Here is a 25,976-nt window from a genome sequence, read left to right as displayed (position 1 = left end):
TCTAATCTGATGGCCACAGAAATGCTGCCTTTTCGACCTGGTAGATACAGATGGTTTCCAAAAGTAGATGCCCGTCGTAGTGCCCCAGTAACAGTTGCCCAGTCACCATTACTTCTCTAAGAAAGCTGTGCCGGCGCCACACCAGAATGTCACCGATAACATCACCTATTCCTTGACAAAATCTATGTTTGCAAGGTTGCATTTCACCACTGATATCTGGAAAAGCTAACATGGGCAGTGGCGTTACATCTCACTCACTTGGGGCTCTGGGTGGATGTGGGGGCTGATGTTCAAGGGGCTTCTCCACAAGTTTTTGAATCCCCAAGGCTTGCTGGAAAAACCTCTGCAATTATCACTTTCTCCACCTCCTCTAGGCCCTCCACCTGTGCCCTCAACCTCGCCCTTAATTAGCAGTGCAGATAGAATCTCCCCCACCTCCATACTGTGCAGCCATGGCTCATTGCAATCAGGCAGTGTTTCAATTCATATGCATGAAAAGGTAAAGTTATTTTCAGCTCACCCTTAGTAGATTCCCAGCAGACTCTATGGGAAGAAGCACATCAAATAAAAAAAAATGATTAAGTCCACTAAAACAGGCATTTATCTGTTGCGACAATGTAGTGATAGCTGGTGTGGCAAAAGAAAGGGTACCAGAAGAATGAAGAATTGTACACGTTTCGAAAAAACTGCATGTGTTCTTAAACTCAGTTTTGTGAAAAAAGAAAACAGAAAGGAGGCTAGAAAAGTGTGGCAGAAACAAATTAGCATAATGAGATAATTAAAATGCATGTGTGTGAATCTAAGTTGAAATAAAACCAATATAATCTAGCATAAATAGTCTTTATGCTTTTGATTATACTGGATTTATTTCAACTGAGATTCACACACATGCATTTTAATTATCCCATTATGCTAATTTGTTTCTTCCACACTTTTCTAGCCTCCTTTCGCTTTTCTTTTTTTCCACAAAACTAAGAATGTGAGCAGGTTGCCTGAAGCCATGACGGACAGGAGACAGATCAAGGGTTAACGTATTTACTTTAGCATGAATATACTCCACTCAGGGAGATAAACAGTTAAGCAGGGGGGATAAAGGCAGTGGAGTAACAAAGGGTGTTCGAATAGGGGAAGACACTAGTAAGAGAGTTGTTAGAAGTTCTCAAGGTATAACTTACCCGGTCTGACGAATTCCAGGCAATGGGAACCACGAAGCTAACAACGGCAACGACAGCGGTCAGCGCGGAGTTAATCTGGTGAAGTCCTGGAGAACACGACAATCCGGGTCATGGCGGCAACGGTTGTTAGTCTCTGATACTCTCCGCAGGGTCCTTACTCCAGAGGTTGTGGTGGTGGTAAAGGTACAGGCCACAACACTGTCTGAGCCCAATGTGGCTTGGCAAATATACACCGGGGGGTCAGGGAGCAGTTCACAGTCATATACCCGGTCTCTTAACAGGCAGCACGTGTGCGGTACTCACAGGCCCAGAGCATTTGGGACCTTGCTTTGTGGGGGACAATGGGCACACGGCACGACTCTGTTCACAGTCTCTGCGGGTTGAAGCGGGCATGCTTGAGCGTGGGCCTGCATTGCTACGGTGCTCAAAGGCTGGAGCACTCGCTTCTCCCTGCCGCACGCTGTCTGCTCCCGACAATTCTGACTGCTTCCACGCACGCTCAGGCTTCCCCGAGTTAGCCATGTCCCCAGCCATCAAGTGGAAAGGTTGGTCTGGTTCCTTAAGCTTTCTCCTGGACAACAGAGGAGATAGCCCTTACAGTTCCAGACCCGGTGCAAGAAAGTTACCCCTAGCCGGGTCTCTCTGCTTACAAGAACACATGCAGTTGTGTACAGTTCTTCATTCTACTGGTACCCTTTCTTTTGCCACACAGGCTATCACTACTTTGTCGCAACAGATAAATGCCTGTTTTAATGGACTTGATAAAAACTTTTGACTTTATCTGCTGATGCTGGATCTTATAAGATGGAGAAATAATCTTCAACATTTGAAATGCATTACCCTGGACTGGACGCTGTTTACATTCCTTTACTTTGGCAGATGAAATAGTGGCGGCACTGGAAGTCATACCCTCAGCAACTGATGGCCCTTTGACAAAAAAATCTGTTAAAATTGTTTCACCCATATGGCCTCTACACTAGATCAGGCTGTATGGGCCTTATGGAATGCTAAGTTGCCACCACAGGTCAGGATACACAGCATCACCCCATTCTCCACACAGCCCCCCAGCACATAGCATCACGCCATTCTCCACACATCCTTCTCTTCCCTATGCAGCCCCTAGCACACAGTATCACCATATTCTCCATACAACCCTCAAACATACAGTATCACCTCATTGTCTGCACAGCCCTCCCAGCACACGGCTTCACCTCATTCTACAGAAAGCCCCCAGGACGCAGAATCATCCCATTCTCCGCACAGCACATAGCATCACCCCATTCTCAACACAGCCCCCTAGCACACAGCATCACCCCATTCTCCACTTATCCTTCCCTTCCCTATGCAGCCCAAGCAAACTGCATCACCCCATTCTCCACATATCATTCCCTATGCAGCCCCCCAGCATACAGCATCACTTATTCTCCGCACATCCTTCCCTTCCCTATGCAGCCCCAGAACACAGCATCACCCCATTCTCTGCACATCCTTCCCTTCCATATGCAGCCCCCAGTACACAGCATCACCCCATTCTCTGCATATCCAGGGGAGAAACCAGGGGAAGAGTCCTGAGAGGGAATTTGCATATTCCCAGTGCCTTCTGGGATAAGTGAAGAGTCTCCGTGAGCTCAAAGAGCACTGGATTTTGGCCGTTGCAGCGGAAAGGAGGAAATCGGTAAAGTGCATGCCGAATTTTAGCACATTTTTTTCACTGCTTTGATATCTCTTTAACAATAAGAACATGGAAGAGGCCAGTAGCCATTTGGTAAGCTGAATTTCTTGCTACATGTTCACAGACTTACCAGTGGAAAAGCCAAACTTCACATGCCAGAAATGCATGCTTGTGCCCCTGTTGGAGGAAAAATTGCAAAATCTAGAGAGATGAGCTACATTGAAGATAATTAAGAAAGGTGAAGAGTTCTTAGACAGAGCAGAATTATCTCTTCATGTTACAGAAAGAGAAGAAACTCGAAGTGCACCTGAAGAAACAGAGGAATGGAAACATGTGACCCAGAGAAGCAGGAGGATAGGGAGGCAGTCAGCACCCATACTGCTCAGGAACCAGTACCAGGCTCTTACACAGGAGAACGATGAAGAAATACATCAGGATAAGACTTTGCTCACAAACAGCAACCTTGTACACCCTCAGAGTCATCCTGGATGGAGAAAGAAAAATGTTGTGAAGAAAAGTAGAGTTGTGGTCTTTACGGGAGAATCAAACACACATAATGTCCTTGATGAAATCTATGGACTCGCGCTTTTCTGCACTCCAATCCGTTGATCCAGGGAATGCTTCTCAGCTGGTGGGTTTACAACAGGAGCTGGCCCAGCAGCGAGACACCCAAACGCATATTCTTAGCTACATGGCCTCTGTGGACACTCGATTGCTCTCCTTGCAGTCGGCTGCCTCAGCGTCTCTTCCCGTTGTGCTTTCTCACCCTCCACCATGCTTGGCCAAACCGCCCCGGTATAATGGTGATGCTAAACTATGCCGGGGTTTCCTGAACCAATGTCGTCTCCATTTTGAACTGTTGCCCAAACAGTATCCCACAGACCGGGCCAAGGTGGCCTTCATTATTTCTCATTTAGAGGAGGACGCTTTGGCGTGGGTGAATCCCCTTTGGGAGCGTCATGATCCCGTAGTTTCCCAGCTGGCCCTTTTTCTGGACACTTTTCGGCGGGTGTTCGACGAACCAGGTCATCTAGCCTCCACTACAGAGTCCCTGTTCAGTCTTTGTCAGGGTTCACAAACCGTGGGTCAGTATGCCATCCAGTTTCGGACCCTGGCGTCTGACTTAGGGTGGAACAATGAGGCATTGGTAGGAGCCTTTTGGCGGGGTCTTTGGGGTCGTATAAAGGACGAGCTCTCTGGTCGCGATAACTCCACCACTCTGGAGGATCTAATTTCTTTAGCCACTCGGATTGACCTCCGGTTCCAAGAGCGGTCCCGCTAGAGACGACTTTCTCGTCCAATGCCATCCGCTCGCAGACCACCCAGTCCTCGACCCAGGGCTTCTACCTCCGATCCCGTACCGAAGCCGATGCAAGTGGTCCGTGTGAAGCTCTCCGAATAGCGCCGTAGGGAGAGAGGTACCCAAGGCCTCTGTTTCTATTGCGGCAGTGGGTCACATTTGCTCCGCTCCTGTCCGGAACGCCTGGAACTTTTCCGCCTAGGTCAGGTAAGGGAGGCCTCTCTAGGTGGGCGTGATACCTCTCAACCCCTTACTTTGTCTGTCCTCCTGCATGTCGGTAGTAAGAGGGTTTCTTTGGTGGCCTATGTGGATTCGGGTGCTGCTAGAAATTTTATCAGGCTCGATGAGGTCACCAAATTGTCTATCCCCGTTAGGACCCTCAAGAAGCCTCAGGTCCTCGCGTCTGTGGATGGCAGACCTTTGCTAGAGACCGTTACGTTGGTAACACAGGAAGTAGAATTACAGGTAGGGGCCTTGCACAAGGAGAGAATTACGTTCTATGTTCTGGCTGGTATTTCTCATCCCGTCCTTCTTGGCCTTCCTTGGCTGCAGCTCCACGAGCCCACCTTGGATTGGCGTAATGGCAATGTTGTGCACTGGGGGGAGTCCTGTCGGGCTCGGTGTCTGCTGCCGGTTCGTCCAGTAGGTATTCCCTGTCCCCTCCTTGTCCTCTCCGGGCTGCCGTCCGCGTACAGTTCCTTCTCGGATGTCTTCAACAAGAAAGAAGCTGAAGTCCTTCCTCCACACCGTTCCTACAATTGCCCCATTGAGCTCATTCCTGGTACCATGCCTCCTCGTGGAAGGATTTACCCTCTCTCTCCAGCGGAGTCTCAGGCCTGTCCGAATATGTTCAAGACAACCTAGCCCGAGGCTTCATTCGGGAAATCTTCGTCCCCTGCTGGAGAAGGCTTCTTCTTTGTGAAAAAGAAGGATGGGTCTCTTCGTCCGTGTATTGATTATCGTGGCCTAAACCGCATCACAGTGAAGAACAAATATCCACTGCCGCTTATCTCGGAGCTTTCTGACCACTTGAGGGGAGCAAGAGTTTTTAACAAGCTTGACCTGCGAGGAGCCTACAACCTTGTTTGCATACGTTCAGGAGATGAGTGGAAGACCACATTCACCACACGAGACGGCCACTATGAATATTTAGTCATGCCTTTTGGCCTCTGCAATGCGCCAGTGGTCTTCCAGGAGCTCGTTAACGATATCTTCCGAGACCTCCTATACTCCTGTGTCGTAATCTGCCTAGACGACATCTTGATCTCCTCCCCAGACCTGTCCACTCATCGCCAAGATGTCTGCCAGGTTCTCCAACGCTTCAGGGAAAATCTCCTTTTTGCGAAATTGGATAAATGCATTTTTGAGCAATCTTCGCTGCCCTTTCTTGGGTACATCGTCTCGAGCTCCGGGTTGGAGATGGATCCTGAGAAGGTTTCTGCGGTCCTCGATTGGCCACGTCCACTTGGGGTGAAGGCGATCCAGCGTTTTTTGGGATTTGCCAATTATAGGCAATTTATCCCTCATTTCTCGACCCTGACTAAGCCCATTTCTGCTCTTGCCGCAAGGGGGCCAATCCTAACCACTGGCGCGCGGACGCTGAGGTCGCCTTCGAGGCTCTGAAACAAGAATTTGCAAAATCTCCAGTGCTCCACCGCCCTGACGCCAATAGGCCATTCGTCCTCGAGGTGGACGCATCTTCAGTTGGAGCAGGAATAGTCCTTCTGCAGAAATCCTCCTCTGGCCGCTTAGTCACCTGCGGATTCTTCTCTAAAGCCTTTTCCGCCCCTGAACGGAATTACTCCATTGGGGATAGAGAGCTGCTAGACATTAAGCTAGCCCTCGAGGAGTGGCGCCATCTCCTCGAAGGGGCAGTTCATCCGTTCATCATCTTCACGGATCAGAAGAATTTGGAGTATGTTCAGTCCGCCCAAAGACTCAACCCACGGCAGGCCAGGTGGTCTTTGTTCTTCGGGCGATTCGATTTTGAACTCCACTTCCGACCGGGAGACAAGAACATCAAGGCTGACGCCTTATCCCAGTCATTTTTGCCTATGGACAGCGAGGATGAACCTACACATATTATTAACCCGGCCAAGATTCTTACCGTGGCCCCACTAAGCCTAGTCACTCCACCACCGGGTAAAACCTTTGTGCCAAGTGGGGACAGGCTGAAGGTCCTACGATGGAGCCATTCCTCGAAGTTTTCCGGGCATGCTGGAACCAGGAAGACCCTCTTACTCATCTCCCGCCACTATTGTTGGCCCTCGCTTCACCGAGACGTAGTAGAGTTCATCGCCTCCTGTCCCTCCTGCGCCAGAAACAAAGTCCCTAGACAACGTCCTTCTGGTCTCCTACACCCGTTGCCTGTGCCTTCAGTCCCATGGACCCACATTGCTATAGACTTTATTACCGATTTACCTCCTTCCTCTAAGTGCTCTGTGATCCTGGTGGTCTTAGATCGGTTTTCCAAAATGGCCCATTTCATTCCCTTACCTGGTCTGCCTACGGCCCCTCAGTTGGCGAAGATTTTCTTGCTCCACATCTTCCGCCTCCATGGTTTTCCTCAGCATATTGTGTCGGACCGAGGAGTCCAGTTTACCTCCCGCTTTTGGCGAGCTCTCTGCGGATTAATGAAGATCACTCTAGATTTCTCCTCGGCTTATCATCCGCAGTCGAATGGGCAAGTTGAATGAGTCAACCAAACCCTAACTTCCTATCTCCGGCATTTTTCCAACGCCCACCAGGACGACTGGGTTTCTCGTCTGCCCTGGGCCGAATTCGCCTACAATAATCATCCCAGTGAAGCCTCCTCCAAGTCTCCTTTTTTCATAGTCTTTGGACAACATCCCGGCATTCCCCTTCCTGTTTCCCCCACCTCTTGCGTGCCAGCGGCGGACTCCGTGTCCGCGGACTTCTCTCAGATTTGGAGAGAGACCAAGGAGGCTCTTGAAACTGCCAGTGGCAAAATGAAGCGGTATGCCGAAAAAAAACGTTTGGACGCTCCTCCATACCGCCCAGGAGATAAGGTTTGGCTGTCCTCACGATACATCAGGCTAAAAATCCCATCCTATAAGCTAGGTCTATGTTACATTGGCCCCTTGGAAATCGTAAAATGCATCAACGACGTGGCCTACAAATTGAAATTACCCGCCTCACTGCGTATCCCTGACGTCTTTCACCTATCACTCCTCAAACCAGCAGTGTTTAATTGTTTTCACTTGGCTCCTTCCCTCACCCCCCTACCAAGTAGTGCTGACAACACTTTTGAGGTGAAGGATATACTTGCTATGAAGACGGTTAGGGGAAGAACTTTGTTTTTGGTCGACTGGAAGGGTTTTGGTCCTGAGGAGAGATCTTGGGAACCCCAAGAGAATATTGATACTCCTCGTATTATGAAAAGATTTCTCTCCAGCGTTAGAAAGAGGGGGAGTAAAGGGGGGTACTGTCATGCCCCCTGCCTGCCATACCTACCAGCGCGGTCCCGCTGCTCTTCTGCGTGCCTCCTGGCGTGCTCCTGCTCCACGTCGCGTCCCCGCTTCAGACATCCGGGCTCCCCGTCGTCGTTCCTGCGCGCCTGCGCCTGTCTACCCCCTTGGCGCTCGGACCTCTGGGAGCAGTGACAAAGTGGCTCCGCCCCCAACATGGCGGCACCCCCCAGCTATTTCAGCAAGGCATCTTGTCAGGTAAGACGCCTGATTATCTTCTGCGGTGACGCTGTTCCTGCTCTAGCGTTTCCACCACCCTCAGGTCCCTGTATCCTTTGTGCTATCCTTCTGTCCTGTCTGCACTGCCTCCGGTAGCTTCTCTGCTCCGTGTCCTCCTGCCTTGCCCGGTGTCTCTGCCTTGTCCTTTGTGCCTCTCTGGTCCGTTACCCTTTGCTATCTGTCCTGCCGCTCTGTGTGTTGTCCGTACCATGCTCACCTTCCTCTCTCACCCGCAGTCACCAGCCTCCATCTGCCTCTAGTGCCCCCGGTCCTGCTTGCCTCTATTTTCCTTAGTTCCTACAGTCCCTCCGTACATCTGGGCTCTGTATCTCCTCACCACTGACTCTCTTATTCCTAGCCCTGGTCGTCCCTTTGGCTCCGGCTGTTACGGTTCCATCCCTCGTGGGCCTGCTTCTAACGCTCCCTGTATAAGGGGTGGTTCCACCTGGTCAGCTCGCCCCCGGGGGCTCTGGAGCCATGACCCAGAGGGTCCACTTCCAGGTTCCTCCATTTTTTCCCACACCGTAATAAACAGATGACTACTCATTCTTGCTACTACATGTTGGGAGAAATGACACCGTGATAAACGAACCATCTGCAGTGACTTTGAAAACTTAGGTAAGAAATTGAAAGAACTGGGAGCGCAGGTGGGTCTTCTCTTCCATGCTTCCAGTGGATGGCCATGGAACAAGAAGGTGGAATAAGATTCTGCAGGTGAACAACTGGCTATGTCGATGGTGCCGTCAGCAAGGATTTGGATTTCAGAATAACAGAGTGAATTACCTATACGATGGACTACTTGCAAGAGATGGGGTGCATTTTGCGAAGACTGGAAAACATATATTTGGAAGTCGCCTTGCTACACTCATAAGGAGAGCTTTATACTAGAACAATGTGGGAAGGGAAGCAAACGGCCAGAAAAAGCTACACACCTGACAAATACAGGGTGGGCTGTTTATATGGTGTGGCAGGGCTAAGGGTCGTGTAATTGATGGGAGATATGTGTCTCATAAATGGCTTATCTCCATAATGTAAGGCAGAAGTAAAGCATACCAGATATTGTTATTGTTTTTGTTTGAAGGACCTGTGGTGAGGTCACAGTCATGTGACCAGTCAGCTGCTGGGAACGTGGGTGTGGCTACAGCCTTATAATGTGACCTGCTCCTGAACCAGGGAGCTGTATGTGGGGAGGACTACACCTCCCAGCATGTGCTGAGACTCGCGGTCTGAGTCTGCAACCACGAAGGTTTATGTTTTGTTTGCCTAAGCTAGAGGCTATTTTTGGTGATACGCTGTTTTATGGTTTATGACAGAAATAAACCTCATGAACTTTGGAAGAACCGGTCTCCTGATTGTCTCCCGCTGCACCTGAGCGAGTCACATCCCCACAATTGGTGGTACACGTGCGGGCAGCGGTCCCAGCAGAGACTTGAGACAGTTGCTGCATGTCCTGGGTGAAGTTTGCAGTGGGGCAACAAGCATTGCCTGGAATCATGGAGGACCTCATGAAACACCTGGTCCATTCCCAGGCACTGCAGCAGGAAACCAACAAGCTGTTGTTACAGCAGATCCAGCAAAGCCAACAGGAGCAGCGGCAGCAGTTCCAGCAGAGCCAGCAGGAACAACGGCAGCAGATGCAGCTTCTGGCAACCGCCATCCAGGAGGGCAGGACGAGCGCCCCAACCCCAGGTCGGGCTGATGCCACCGACGTCGAGAAGGCGGTAAGACGCGCATTACAAAAAATGACCCCTGAGGATGATGTGGAGGCCTTCCTGACGGTGTTTGAGAGGGTGGCTGAGAGGGAAAAACTTCAGCCAGAGCGGTTGGCGGAGGTACTGGCCCCTTACCTAACGGGGGAGCCTCAGAAGGCGTACTTTGACCTGACGGTACAAGATGCCAGAGAGTATCCCAAATTAAAAGCGGAAATTCTCACACGCTTGGGGGTAACAATGACTACCAGGGCACAGCGAGTTCATCGCTGGGCCTATCACCGGGACAAACCCCCGCGCTCCCAAATGTTTGACCTGTTGCACCTGGTCCAGAAATGGCTGCAGCCAGAGTCGGCTTCCCCTGCACAGATGGTAGAGCGAGTTGTGATGGATCGGTTTGTGCATTCTCTGCCGAGACCTCTACAGACTTGGGTTGCCCAGGGTGATCCCCAAAATGCTGATGAACTGGTTGGGCTGGTCGAGAGATACCAGGGGATGGAAGGTTCCTGGGGGAAGCAGCCCATTCCATATTGGGGGTCCCAGCAGGGGGCGGAGTCACAAAAAGGGGTGGTGCGTCCAAGGTCAAAAGGGGCGGGGGAGGCGGTGCCCAAGGTCCCCTCGGGTGTTATTTGCTGGAAGTGTCATGGGCCAGGACATATAGCGGCCCGTTGTCCCCAGACCACCGAGCAGATGGACTGCAGCATGGGACGCCGTAGTTCATACTACGCATATCCAGTTTGCAGTGTGAACTCGCTACCTAACAAGGGGCCACAAGCGTGTCCCGTGAAGGTGAACGGTCGAGCAGTAATGGCGCTTCTGGACTCCAGGAGCTTGGTGACCCTTGTGAGGGCCAGTTTTCCTCTAAACATACTCCCGGGTAAAAAGATTGGTGTTCGGTGCATACATGGCGATGCAAAGGACTACCCTATGGCTAGGGTGAAGATTGAAACGGCGCATGGCACCGAGTCGCATGAAGTTGGCGTTGTTCGAGACTTGTTGCATCCCATAATTATTGGCCGGGATTTCTGTCTGTTTTGGGATCTGTGGGGGATGGGTTCTGAGTGTGCTAGCAAGAGCAGGGAACCAATCCACCCCACTGAGGTATCGCCACCACCAGAGGCAGACGAGTTCCCTTTATGTGTCCTTGTTGGGGATGAAGAGGAAGGGTCCCCTGTACCTGACATCCCGGAGTTAGGGGTGGCCGGGGAGAATTTTGAGACTGCCCAACATAGGGACCCCACACTAAGGGAAGCCTTTAACAATGTCACCGTCATTAATGGGGTTGCACAAGAGCCGGGAGCAGACACAAGGTTTCCCCATTTTATGTTGAGTGGGGAATTGTTGTACCGGGTCACGAAAATAAGGGAGGAGGTGGCAGAGCAGTTAATAGTACCAGGCCCCTATAGACGAAAAGTGTTGGACATGGCCCATTCACACATCTTTGGGGGACACCTGGGGGTGGAAAAAACCCAGGAACGGATTGTACAGAGGTTCTATTGGCCTGGGTGTCACCGGGAAATAGTAAACTATTGCAGGTCCTGCCCGACATGTCAGTTAACTGCCCCCACATCTCATTTTCGGAACCCTCTTGTGCCACTGCCCATTATTGAGGTGCCATTTGAGAGAATTGCCATGGACTTGGTCGGTCCCTTAGTTAAATCAGCTCGGGGCCATCAGTATATATTAGTCATCCTGGACTATGCCACACGCTATCCTGAGGCCATTCCCCTGAGAAACTCCTCTGCGAAGAGTATAGCCCGTGAGCTGGTCCATGTGTTTTCCCGGACGGGTTTGCCGAAGGAGATCCTGACCGACCAGGGGACACCTTTTATGAGCAAGGTGATGAGAGAATTGTGCAGAGTCTTGCAAATTTCCCAGCTGAGGACTTCAGTGTACCATCCACAGTCAGATGGCCTTGTTGAGAGGTTTAACAAGACCCTGAAGAGCATGCTGAGAAAAGTCATAGAGGAAGATGGTAGAGACTGGGATTGTCTCTTACCGTATTTACTGTTTTCTATCCGTGAAGTTCCCCAGGCCTCCACGGGGTTCTCCCCCTTCGAGCTTCTGTACGGCCGGCATCCGCGAGGTCTCCTAGATATAGCCAAGGAAACCTGGGAAGCCGAAGTCACGCCCCACAGAAGCGTCATTGAGCATGTGGCACTGATGCAGCAGAGGGTTGCGAAGGTGATGCCCATTGTTAAAGAACATCTCCGCCAGGCACAAGAGGCTCAGGCCAGGGTCTACAACCGGTCAGCCAGAGTGAGGCAGTTCAATCCGGGAGACCAAGTTCTCGTGCTAATACCGACGGTGGAAAGTAAGTTCTTGGCCAAGTGGCAAGGGCCATATGAGGTGGTGGAGAAACTGGGAGACGTAAACTACAAGATCCACCAACCCGGAAGACGGAAGCCATACCAGGTTTACCATGTTAACCTTATCAAGCCGTGGCAAGATAGAGAGCCAGCGGTAACTCCGTGCTTGCTGGGCAACCTAGAAGGGGAGGTTGGAGCCGTTACCATAGTGGAGACTCTATCGAAGGCCCAGAAGCAGCAGTGTCGGGAGTTACTCCAGAAAAACCGCGACCTGTTCTCAGAGTTGCCGGGGTGCACGAAGGTGGTGGAGCACGAAATTCTGACCGAGCCACATGTGCGGGTGAACGTGAAACCATATCGTATTCCTGAGGCCCGGCGAGAGGTAATCTCCAAGGAGGTGCAGCGTATGTTGAAGCTCGGGGTCATTGAGGAATCCAAGAGCGGCTGGTCGAGCCCGATTGTCCTGGTCCCAAAACCTGATGGTGAATGGAGGTTCTGCAACGATTACCGGAAGCTGAATGAGGTCTCCAAGTTCGACGCTTATCCCATGCCACGCGTTGATGAGCTCATCGAGAGACTTGGACCTGCCAGGTACATAACCACTTTGGATCTGACCAAGGGATATTGGCAGATCCCCATGGCACAGGAAGCCAAGGAGAAGACGGCATTCTCCACACCAGACGGGTGCTTCCAGTATGTCCGGATGCCGTTTGGCCTACAGGGAGCTCCAGCAACCTTCCAGAGGGCGATGGATAGAATCCTTGCACCTCATAAGCTATACGCTGCCGCATACCTGGATGATATCGTCATCTTTACCCCGGACTGGGAGACTCACCTGGAAAAGGTCCAAGCAGTGTTTGACGCTCTAAGAGAGGCGGGGTTTACAATAAACCCGAAGAAGTGTGCCTTGGGGAGAGAAGAAGCCAAGTACCTCGGATATGTAGTGGGGCGTGGCGAGATCAAACCCCAAATCAATAAAGTGGAGGCAATTCAAACATGGCCGAGACCTCTGTCAAAGAAGCAAGTTAAAGCCTTCCTGGGGATTGTGGGATATTACAGGAGGTTTATCCCAAACTTCGCCACAATGGCTGCACCTCTAACTGATCTGCTTAAAGGGACAAAGTCAGTGATGGTCAGCTGGTCCGAAGAAGCAGAGTCAGCCTTCCAAGAAATGAAGGGAGCTCTTTGTAAGCAGCCCGTTTTGGTGGCCCCAGACTTTAAACGTGAATTTGTCCTCCAGACAGATGCCTCAGATGTCGGGGTAGGTGCAGTCCTTTCCCAAGAGATACGTGGGGAGGAGCATCCTGTTCTCTACTTGAGTAGGAAGTTGACTTCTTGTGAGAGAAATTACTCAGTTGTAGAGAAGGAGTGTTTGGCCATAAAATGGGCAGTGGACACATTACGGTACTACCTGGTGGGACGGAAGTTTAGGTTAATATCCGACCATGCCCCACTCAGGTGGATGAGGGAAACCAAGGGCAAGAATGCTAGGGTCACCCGCTGGTTCTTAGCCCTACAAGACTTCAGTTTCCATGTAGAGCATAGGGCCGGGAAGCTACATGGTAATGCCGATGCCCTCTCCAGAATCCCTTGCCTGGTAGGTGAAAGTGCCAAGCCCCACGGCTTTAGGCAGAGGGGGAGGTATGTGGCAGGGCTAAGGGTCGTGTAATTGATGGGAGATATGTGTCTCATAAATGGCTTATCTCCATAATGTAAGGCAGAAGTAAAGCATACCAGATATTGTTATTGTTTTTGTTTGAAGGACCTGTGGTGAGGTCACAGTCATGTGACCAGTCAGCTGCTGGGAACGTGGGTGTGGCTACAGCCTTATAATGTGACCTGCTCCTGAACCAGGGAGCTGTATGTGGGGAGGACTACACCTCCCAGCATGTGCTGAGACTCGCGGTCTGAGTCTGCAACCACGAAGGTTTATGTTTTGTTTGCCTAAGCTAGAGGCTATTTTTGGTGATACGCTGTTTTATGGTTTATGACAGAAATAAACCTCATGAACTTTGGAAGAACCGGTCTCCTGATTGTCTCCCGCTGCACCTGAGCGAGTCACATCCCCACAATGGATACACCTAAATAAAATGGGAATTGTTGGTGATATCAACTTCCTGTTTGTGGCACATTAGTATATGGGAGGGGGGGAATTTAAAGATGGGTGGTGACCATGGTGGCCATTTTGAAGTCGGCCAGTTTGGATCCAACTTTATTTCTTTCAATGGGAAGAGGGTCATGTGACACATCATACTTATTGAGAATTTCACAAGAAAAACAATGGTGTGCTTGGTTTTAATGTAACTTTATTCTTTCATGAGTTATTTACAAATTTATGACCATTTATAAAATTTATTCAAAGTGCACCCATTGTGTTGTATTGTCAATGCAACCCTCTTCTCCCACACTTTTGTCTCACTGATAGCAACATCAACTGATCTACACTGTCCTATTAAGTGAATAGAAGAATCCAAGATATCGATAAACAGAAAGATAGTGAGGAAACACTTAGCTAACCTAAATGCATTCAAGTCTCCAGGTCCAGATGAATTACACCCCAGAATGCTGAAGGAGGTAGCAGAAGAAATTTTTGATATTTTTCCCAAAATACGTGCGCCCGTAACCTGTGCAAAAGGTGCCCATGCTTACAGGTCCCTACACTAACTTACCTACTTACCTGCCCAGATCTTGAAACAAATGCACTACAGGGTGCAGCCAACCCATATAGCAAGATGTCAGCAACACAGGTGCAAAATACCAGATCAACAGCCACTCTCCACCTACCCAATCCTGGAGGGGGTGACTGCCCAGTATACAATTGCACAATAGAGGTCCGCATAGGGCGCTGTTCACACAAAGGTACAGCACAGTGTCTGGTTCACAGCCTATTAGTCACGCCCCTACTTTTTGATTAGGCGGGCTGGCCAGCACTCTTTCAATGCATAGCCTTGTGAACACCCCTCATGCGAGACCAGACATGTCTGGGCTTGGCTGCACCCCAAAAAATATAGTGCAAAAAATACAAAAATAGTGAGTTATTAGTTGATATTTTGGCCAAAATACGTGAGCCCGTAACCTGCGCCAAAGGTCCCCATGCTTACGGGTCCCTACACTAAACTAAATAGCAAAGCCACTAAAGAAGACTCAAGGTCTCAAAAATTCATTTTTAAACAGCAGACTGGCTAGTGTGCTGGCCAGCCTGCCTTGTCGAAAAGTAGGGGCGTGACTAATAGGCTGTGAACCAGACATTGTGCCGTACCTTTGTGTGAACAACGCCCTATGTGGACCTCTATTGTGCAATTGTATACTGGGCAGTCACCCCCTCCAGGATTGGGTAGGTAGAGAGTGGCTGTTGATCTGGTATTTTGCACCTGTGTTGCTGACATATTGCTATATGGGCTGGCTGCACCCTGTAGTGCATTTGTTTCAAGATCTGGGAAGGTAAGTGTTGCTGCCTTTTTGTCTGCTATATAAAAATAAATTTCTTTAGTGGCTTTGCTATTTAGTTTAGAAAAATTTTTTGAACCACTCTCGATAATCTTTGAAAATTCTTGGAGAACAGGAGAAGTCCCATAAGACTGGAGAAGAGCAAATGTTGTTCCTATCTTCAAAAAGTGGAAGAAGGTGGACCTTAGGAACTATAGGCCGGTGAGTCTGACTTCTATACCAGGAAAGATCTTTGAACAATTTATTAAACAACATGTATGTAAGTACCTGGATAAGAATGAATGATTAAACAGAGTCAGCATGGGTTTGTAACTAATAAGTCATGTCAGACTAACTTAATTTCCTTCTATGACAGAATCACTGACTGGGTGGATCAGGGACATGCTGTAGACATAGTATATCTTGACTTCAGCAAAGCATTTGACAAAGCATCTCACACAATCCTTCTTGAAAAATGACTAAGTATGGAATGGACAAGGTAACTGTTAGGTAGATTCATAACTGGCTTAATGATTGGACCCAAAGAGTGGTCATAAATGGCTGCACATCCAGTTGGAAGAATGTCTCAAGTGGGGTACCACAGGGCTGTGTCCTGTGCCCTGTATTGTTCAACATCTTTATCAATGATTTAGATGAAGGAATTGAGGGTAAACTGATTAAATTTGCTGATGATACAAAGCTAGGAGGGATAGCTAATACTAGAGACGAGAGAGAAAGGATTCAAAAAGATATATATATAAACTGGAGCAGTGTGCAGCAGCTACAGCTAACAAAATGGTTTTTAACAGGGAAAATGCAAAGTACTACATCTGGGCAATAAAATTGAAAGAGCATATACAGAATGGGAGGAATAGGGCTAAGCAACAGCACAGCACATGGGAAAAAGACTTGGGTACACCAATAGATCACAGACTGAACATGAGTCAACAGTGTGATGCAGCAGCAAAAAAGGCAAATACATTTCTAGGATGTATTAACAGAAGCATACAGTCTAGATCATGTGAAGTCATTATTGCCCTCTACTCCTCTTTGGTCAGTCCTCATCTGGAACACTGTGTCCAGTTTTGGGCACCACATTTTAAAAAAAGACATCAACAAACTGGAGCAAGTTCAGAGAAAAGTGACCAGAATAGTGACCGGTCTTCAAACCATGTCCTATGAGGAACGGTTGCAGGATTTTGGAATGTTTAGCCTGCAAAAGAGAAGACTGAGAGGAGACTTAATTGCTGTCTACAAATATCTCAAGGGCTGTCACATTGTAGAAGGATCATCTTTATTCTCATTTGCACAAGGAAAGACTAGAAGCAATGGGATGAAACTGAATGGGAGGAGACACAGATTAAATATTAGAAAAAACTTTTTGACAGTTAGGGTGATCAATGAGTGGAACAGGCCGCCACGAGAGGTGGTGAGTTCTCCTTCAATGGATGTCTTCAAACAGAGGCTGGACAGACATCTGTCTGGAATGATTTAGTGAATCCTGCTTTGAGCAGGGGGTTAGACCAGATGACCCAGGAGGTCCCTTCCAACTTTACCATTCTATGACTCTATCCTTCCCTTCTCTATGCAGCTCCCCTAGAACACAGCATCACTCTATTCTCCGCACAGCCTTCCCTTCCCTATACAGTCCCCCAGCATCATCCTATTCTTCAAACAGGCCCTAGCATGCAAGCCCATGCAAGTAATAGCATCCCATTTCCTGTGCAAGCCCCCAACCCAATAATTAGCCTCATAGAAATAGCAAAGGCCACATAAATAGCAGCAACCCCCTTCAATGTGCAACCGTCCAACATTCAGCCCCCATGTAGTAACATCATCCATGTTCCTTTGTCCCTAACATACATCCTCAAACCACACACACTGGATCCTATGTCATACAAGAAGGAAACCTTCCTCATTCCCAGGGCGGCATGGTGGCTCAGTGGTTAGCGCTGTCCACCAAGGACAACATCTGCAAGGAGTTTGTATGTTCTCCCTGTGTTTGCACGGGCAGGGCCGTTTTTAGGGGGGGACGGGGGGTGCGATCGCCCAGGGTGCCACCCAAGCCAGGGGGCGCCTGCCCAGGGCTGCCATCAGGGCATCACAGCCCTTACTGCTGTATGGGGCCTGATGAACAGCAGTACAGAAGGGGGCCTGCTTACAGTCATCGGGCTCCAAATGCTGCATGTCATGGGGCGCCAGGCGGGCCCCAAGTGTGCGCTGCAGACGGGCCTGCAGAGTGCACATCAGCAGAGCCGACATCCAAAGCTACAGAAGAGCTGAAGGACCTGTGGTGACGTCATCATTACCACAGTCCTTCACCATTGATCAGCCCGCCCCCTGATCACATGACGATGACATCACCAGCCTCACACAGCTGCAGCTCCAACTTCAACAAAGAAGCGAGGCCAGGTAAGAAAAAAGTTTTTATTTTATTTTATTATTGAAAGGGGCAATATATTTCCCTGGCAGAATGGAGACTCGGGGGCAGGACTGGAGACACACAGGGGCAAATATGGAGAAATGAGGGCAGAATGCAAGAAAGAGATGGGGGCAGAATGCAAGACATGATGGGGCAGAATGCAAGACATGATGGGGGCAGATTGCAAGACATGATGGGGCAGAATGCTGGACATGATGGGGCAGAATACTGGACATGATGGGGCAGAATGCTGGACATGATGGGGGCAGATTGCAAGACATGATGGGGCAGAATGCAAGACATGGGGGCTGAATGCAGACATGATGGGGGCAGAATGCAAGACATGGGGGCAGAATGCAGATATGATGGGGGCAGAATGCAGACATGGGGCAGAATGTGCCAGTAAGACAGGATGGGGCAGAATGTGACAGTGAGACACAGGAGGGGGCAGAATGTGAGACATTGGGGCAGAATGGACATGGGGCAGAATGTGACAGTAAGACAGGATGGGGCAGAATGTGACAGTAAGACACAGCAGGGGGCAGAATGTGACAGTGAGACACAGGAGGGGGCAGAATGTGACAGTTAGACACAGGAGGGGGGCAGAATGTGACAGTGAGACGCAGGAGGGGCAGAATGTGAGGCACGGGGCAGAATGTGACAGCAAGACACAGGAAGGGGTAGAATGTGACAGTGAAACGCAGGAGGGGGCAGAATGTAAGGCACGGGGGCAGAGTGTGACAGTAAGACACAGGAAGGGGCAGAATGTGAAAGTAGAACACAGGAGAGGGCAGAATGTGACAGTGAGACACAGGAGGGGCAGAATGTGACAGTGAGACACAGGAGGGGGCAGAATGTGACAGTAAGACACAGGAGGGGGCAGAATATGACAGTGAGACACAGGAGGGGGCAGAATGTGACAGTGATACACAGGAGTGGCAGAATGTAAGGCACGGGGGCAGAATGTGACAGTAAGACACAGGAGGGGGCAGAATGTGAAAGTGAGACACAGGACGGGTTAGAATGTGAGACACGGGGGCAGGATGGGAGACACATGGTGCAGGATCATGGGGCAGGATGGATACGATGTAGATGGGGCAGGATCGGGAGATCATATGGGGGCAGAATGGATACTCATGAGGGCAGGATGAGAGAAAATATGACTGAAGTCAGGAATGAGACACACAAGGGTCAGAATGGGGGATATTATTACCATAGGGGATAATTAAGGGATATTATTACTGCAGTGATGTATTTATTTTATTTTTTGGGGGATACTGTGGTGCTTAGCCTGCTGTCTTTATGTGTAATATCGGGGGGTGATGCATTCGAGGATTGGATTGATGCAAAGGTAAGACACGTTTATCTAAAGTATTCAGCATGTTAATGTTCAGGGGGGTGCTTTTTTGATGTTCGCCCTGTTGGCAAAATTCCTTAGAAACTGCCCTGTGCGTGGGTTTCCTCCGGGCACTCCGGTTTCCTCCCACATTCCAAAGACATACTGATAGGGAATTTAGATTGTGAGCCTTCAAGGACAGCGATGCTAATGTGTGCAAAACTGTAAAGCGCTGCGGAATTTGTTAGCGCTATATAAAATAAAGATTATTATTCCCATCTCCAAACAGCTTCATTCAGCACCTCTGCCTTTTCAGGATCTGATCTTCACCAGCCACAGCACAAGACTGCTTCCTGGTATGGGGTCTGCTCTGGATAGAGACCCCACCCCATCCCGTGACAGAATCCCCTCACAGGAGCAGCTCCACTAGATGTGACTTCTCTACCTAATCAATCATACACTAGTTATTGGGCTCTGACATGTCATGAAGCACCCCCCACAACCCAGCCAATCAGGGGGAGTTTCACTGAGTTAGTGTTGCAATCAACTTCCAGAACCCTGAAGTCGAAGTCACATCACAAGATATCAGCAGAGGAGGCATCTAAAGTCACGTGATCAGCACTGAAAGTGAATGAGATGATAGTAGAAGATGTGCTTGTTGTTCTGCCCATTCTGTGCAGCAAGATATTTTATGTGCTGTTCCATCTATCACCAGTAGGTGTCATAAGTTGCCCTTTCTCTTTCCTATTCATGTGTTTGGAATCTTCTGTTCCTCCAAATGGTTAACTGTTCAGAACCGCCCTTCTTCCTTCCCTGGTCAACAGCATGTAACCATTTTGAGCTGGTCTTCTGAGCAGCTCACATGTGCTCAGCTCAGCTCTCTGCAAAACTACTGCTTATACAAGCGGATTCCGGTAAGGTTAATGCAATTATGAGTTATGCAACTGTGTTAGCAGCCATAATGCAGCCCCCCATGATGTTTGCAATGCAAGTTCAGCTCCTGTAATGTCATTTCACTGCATGTTTGTTATAAGCATCCTCTGGATATGCATCCTCTGTTCAGTCAGTGCAAAGCTTGCAGCCATTAGTTGTTTTAGACATCTTTATCTTTTACTGCTGTGTATGTTGTATTGTTCAGCTTCTATATAATGTATGATAACAGCATCCTGTATCATTGCTACTGTTGTGATAGCACATTGTATTGCTGTGATTACCTGCCAGTATTTGTGTATTGTATATTGTCTACCAGTACTGACATGCTGCATTATCTGTCTTTTATAGTTTTTACCTGAATCATCCACATTGTGTACAACAATCTACTGAATCATCCATATTGCGTACAACAGTATCTAAATCATCCATAACTGTGTTCAACAATCTGATATCATCTACAACCTTGTACAACAACCATGGATCTCATCTACTACCGTGTTCTACTATACCATCTGTTATCATCTCCCATTGTTGTCCATATCATCCCAATAAATAATAGACTTAAGCACCCAAGGCAGAACACTTGTTTTAGTTATTTAAACTGAATTGCAGAGCATGTAATGTCGTGGACTACCTCTTTTAGACCTGGAGAAAGAAGGTCGAGAGAAAAAGCAGATAATTAACAGACAAATTCCAGAAGGGCTCCTTTCACCAAAGTATTTTGTCACTAGAGGAGAATCTGCATCACAAAAAAATGTCATTAGTTCATATTAAGTAATTGGCTCATTCTGGACTAACATAACACTAATAGCAATAGTGTGATGCTCTAGAGACCAAGGCATGATATGCTGCAAACAATGCCCCTTTCCAAGCTCCCAGGCTCGCAGTGTGCTGACGCTGACTATGCCGTGCACCACATTCTATATTACAAGATAAATCTTTAGTAGGTTAATAATTTTTTATTACATTTATCGAATATTTTCAACTTACTGATGCTAAGTGTCCTGTTCAGTTTTGTTACCAGTTCATTTTTTTGAGATAGCTGCTCTCTGAAGCTTTGTCCCATAAAGTAGTCTATGTCATTAGCTCGAAGCATCTCTTCAAATGATTTTATGATTTCATCCAGATGTTGAGTAAGAATATGACATAGACTTTGTCCTTCTCTCACCTTCTGTCGCAGTAATGAAAGTTCTCGAGCCTGTGCTTGAATCAGCCAGTCATATTTTCTGAAAAAGAGGAGACTGACTGTTAAAGAATGGGTAAAATATCTCCTTGTGGAAAGCGACTTACTGCCTCTTTCATGCCAACATAAGGAGGATAATTCGCTGTGCAAAGCTACTCTGGGAAATGTAATATGCAAATTGCCTCTTCTGAGAGGAAGAGAACTTGAACTCTGTAGTACCACCTGTTGGAGGAAGCAATCCAACAAGTCATACAGGGTCAATATTGACTTGTAGGATTGCTGCTTCCAACAGATTGCGCTATAGCATTCAACTCTTCTGAAGAGACAATTTGCATGTTAAGGAATGGGGAAGTTTAGCTTGATGTGTAGTAAGTAGTGATGAGCGAGCAGGCTCGGCAATGTTCGTTACTCGATGGAGTATCGCTGTACTTGCGAGCCCCGAACATTTCCAGTATTATTCGGCAGCAGCTTGGATCCCCGCCCTGGAAGTTTGGTCCTCTTTAGAGAGCCAATCAACATGCAGGCTCTGAATGTGGGTATATAGATATTGTTTAGAGGGATGCGGAGGGCACCATCAATAGTAAGATTAATTGGGAGGGATCCAACCACAGTATGTCACAAAATTAACATATAAATCACCAGGAGAAACAAAGAAGACATACATCAAAAGCAGGGATCATCTCACCTCATTGTTTCCCTGATGAAGTCACAGTTGTGACGACACGCGTCGGGTTATGGGAGCAATCCCTGGTCCTCCTACACCATTTTTATGCATGATGGTTATTTGTACTCAATGAACATGTCCGTCATTATTCTGTCTGCCTGCTGCCTTGGGTGGTAAAGTATATGGGAGGGGAGGTGTATTTCTTATCTTGCTACACATTCTGGTTTTGGTAGCCCTATAGTTCCTCTTTGAATTTTTGAACAAGGGTTAGTATAGTGACCTTTACTATAGTTCACTATACTGGACCATTATTTGATGCCACAATACTCCATTCTGATTTATTTAGAACTTTTATGCTGTGTATTTTCATATACTTATACCCCTGTTTCCTCCTTCTCCTTACCTAAATATTTGCATGTAGGTTAATTTTGCTGCATAAAGCCAACCATACTAGAGTTGAGCGAAACGGGTCGAAAAAATTCAAAAGTCGCCGACTTTCGCCAAAGTCGGGTTTCATGAAACGAAACCCGACCTTAACGTGAGGTCGGCCACGAGGTCGGCGATTTTAGCGCCAAAGTCGCGTTTCAAAAGATGCTTTAGCGCCCTTTTTCAGCCAATCAGGAAGAATGGACACTGTGGGCAACGTGATGACATAGGCAGCGGTTACCACCATCTTGGAGAAGGGCATGCAAGTGATTGGCTTGCTTTGTGTGGCGTCACAGGGGGTATAAAAGGGCGGGGACGCCGACCGCCATGTTACTCATGCTTATCTCAGAATAGGCAGAGCTGCTGCAGCTGCTGATTCTGTAGGGAGAGCGTTAGGAAGGCAAAAAGAAAAAAAAAAAACTGCTTATGCTGCTAGCGCTTTTCACTGTAGTTACTGTGCAGTGAAAGGTGAAGATTTTTGCTTTTGTGCAGCAGCGCTGGTGGTGATTAGCCTGCCTTTTAAGGCTAGCTGCATTGCTGTGTGCACACTGGTGTTCAAACTGCTTTTTTAAAAGCAATCCAAATTGTATTGTTTTGTCCTGGTGAGGTAGTGAGTGTTCATTTTTTCACACACCATACAGCGGTGTACGCTCCTCACACCATACCATTTAACGGCTGTTGTCACGGCCAAATTGAAGCTAAGTGTGTGACTCTGTAAGGAAAAGCCGAGGAGCTTGTCCGTTCTTACAGACCTACACCTTATAGTTTTGTCCGTTTTTCAAACAGTTTAGTATATCTGCTGTTTGATTACATTCAAAACTAGAGAGAGACAGCGTGTGTCAGTCCGCATACAAAAACACGGAGCTTGACAATTTTACATACACCGTACAGCGGTGTACGTGCACGCTCCCCTCAGGTACCGTGTAACGGCTATTATCACGGCCAAATTGAAGCTAAGTGTGTGTCTCTGTAAGGAAAAGCCGAGGAGTTTGTCCGTTCTTACAGACCTACACTCTAGGGAGATTCCAATTCTACCCAATTCTATATACACCTTGTAGTTTGTCATACACTAGGCAATTTCTGCCGGTCACATTGCGGTGATATAGACACAGGGCCTGACAGAATCCAACTGTGTCCTGAAGTGTAGAGAGATTTCAATTCTCCACAGTCCTCTATTCACCTTTCTTACAACATCCAGAATCTGCCTGTCACATTGCGGTGTAAAATAAACAGGGCCTGACAGAATCCAACTGTGCTCTGAAGTCTACAGAGATTCCAATTCTCCCCATTACTATATACACCTTGTACCTTGTTTAACATTACCATATAGTTGGTGTTTTTTTGGGTACATTTTCCCCAAAAATGAGGAAGTGTGGTGGAAGAGTCCGTGGAAGTGGGCAGGGGTTGGCAGCTGGTAATGATGGTGTAGGTGTTGGTGGTGGATCTGCTGGTAGTGGCAAAAGCAAAATAGCACCTAATGCAGGAGGTGTTGAGCCTGCATCATCATCTGGCTCCACAAGGCCTCGAAGGCTCCCATTTCTGGGAGTAGGTAAACCGCTTTTAAAGCCGGATCTTCAAGAACAAGTTTTGGCTTACATTGCTGACTCAGCCTCCAGCTCTATTGCCTCCTCTTCTGATGTTTTAAAAAATAAAAGCACTGAGTCATCATTGGAGGCTCATGTTCATGAACCACACCTTTCCTTGTGTCCTTCACCCCAACCAAAATTGAAGGATGCGGCAGGCCACACTACAGATTACTCCATGGAGCTGTTTTCACATACCATGCCTGGGTTATCAATTCAAACCGTGAATTACCCAGGCAAAGATGAATCTGACATGGAGTGTACTGATGCACAGCCACTGATAGATGATTCTGCTGGTACATTCACTCAGAGCACTACATTGTTCTCACAGTGTACTGAGCCAGAATCTGATCCAGATGAAACTCAGGTGCCCCTTCCCGCATACTATACCACCATAAACGGTGACACAGAGGAAGGTGCACATGACATTGAAGAGGAGGTGATGGATGACCCAGTTGTTGACCCAGATTGGCATCCATTGGGGGTAGAGGGTGCCGCTGCCAATAGCTCAGAAGAGGAGGAGGAGCATCCGCAGTGGGCATCGACATCGCAACAGCTGTTATCTGGCAGGCCCGGAGCAGTCCAAAAACGGGTTACAAAAGCCAAAAGAGTTGCAGGACAGCTTGGCCAGACGGTCAAAATAGCACAGCGTGCAAGGCCTCAAAATGTCTTCCATAGTAGGAAGAGTGCAGTGTGGCACTTTTTTGAACAAAATCCTAATGAACAGGCAAAGGTTATCTGTAAGAAGTGCGCAAAGACCTTTAGCCGAGGGAAAAATCTGAGAAATTTGAATACCAGTTGCATGCTAAGACATTTAACCACCATGCACTTGCAAGCGTGGACGGACTACCAAAACTCAAGTACCACATGTGCTACTGTTCCCAAAGAAGGTAGTCAGCAATTCTACATTGTTTCCCCCACTGTAAGTCCACCGGTTAGCACACCACCACCAGCAAATGTTGAGTTGTCGTCGCAAGGGCAAATCAGTCAGGGAATCATACTGTTATTGCAACGAAAGACTGAATCTAGGCCATCAGAAAGAACACCAACTCCATCACCATAATCAACCCTCTCTCAGTCCGCCATGTCCACCGCTAGTTCCACCATATGCAGCTCTCAAGTCCAGCTCACCCTACCAGAGACTATGAGTAGGACAAGAAAGTACTCATCCTCTCATCCGCGTACACTGGGTTTGAACGCCCACATTGCCAAACTAATCTCGTTAGAGATGATACCCTATCGGTTGGTTGAAAGCGCAGCTTTCCACAAGCTCATGGCCTACGCAGTACCACGCTATGACCTACCCAGTCGCCAATTCTTTTCTCGCAAAGCCATCCCAGCCCTCCACCTTCATGTGAAAGACCGCATTGTCCATGCACTCAAGCAATCAGTGAGTGAAAAGGTGCTCCTCACAACTGAAGCATGGTCCAGTAGGCATGGCCAGGGCCGTTACGTGTCCATCACTGCGCACTGGGTTAATGTGGTGGATGCAGCGTCCACAGGGGACAGCTGTGATGGCACAGTGCTGCCTAGCCCACGGTATAGGAAACAGTTGGCTGTAGGCGTTCGACCCTCCTCCTCCTCCTCCTCCAGAAGCGAAAGCTCATCCACAGAGCGCAGTCGCACGAGCACTGCATCCGCAGCTGACAGTGGTGCACACGATGTGTCCCACTATCGATCAGCTAGTGGAAAGCGTCAGCAGGCTGTGTTGCAGATGATGTGTTTGGGCGACAGACACGGTGGAGGTACTGGCCGACCACTTGCAGCGACAAACTGAGTCATGGCTGGGCAGTCTACATCTTGAGGCAGGCAAGGTAGTTAGTGATAGCGGCCGGAATTTTGTGGCAGCCATAGCCCTTTCAAATCTCAGACACAAATCTTGCTTGGCTCACACCTTGAACCTGGTGGTGCAGTGCTTCCTCACTAATTATCCGGAGTTAATAGGTCTGCTCCATAAGGTTCGAAGACTGTGCTCGCACATCCGCCGGTCGCCGGTACACTCCAGTCGTATGCAGAAGCTGCAGCGATTGCTCCACCTTCCCAAGCACCGCCTAATTATCGACGTTGCAACGAGGTGGAACTCCATCCTGCACATGGTTGAGCGGCTGTGCGAAGAGGCAGGCCGTAATGC

The sequence above is a fragment of the Dendrobates tinctorius genome, unplaced genomic scaffold, assembly GCF_039654945.1.
Source record: "Dendrobates tinctorius isolate UK_male_01 unplaced genomic scaffold, ASM3965494v1 ptg000012l, whole genome shotgun sequence".
NCBI classification, from domain to species: Eukaryota; Metazoa; Chordata; class Amphibia; order Anura; family Dendrobatidae; genus Dendrobates; species Dendrobates tinctorius.
This window is presented reverse-complemented; position numbering follows the sequence as displayed.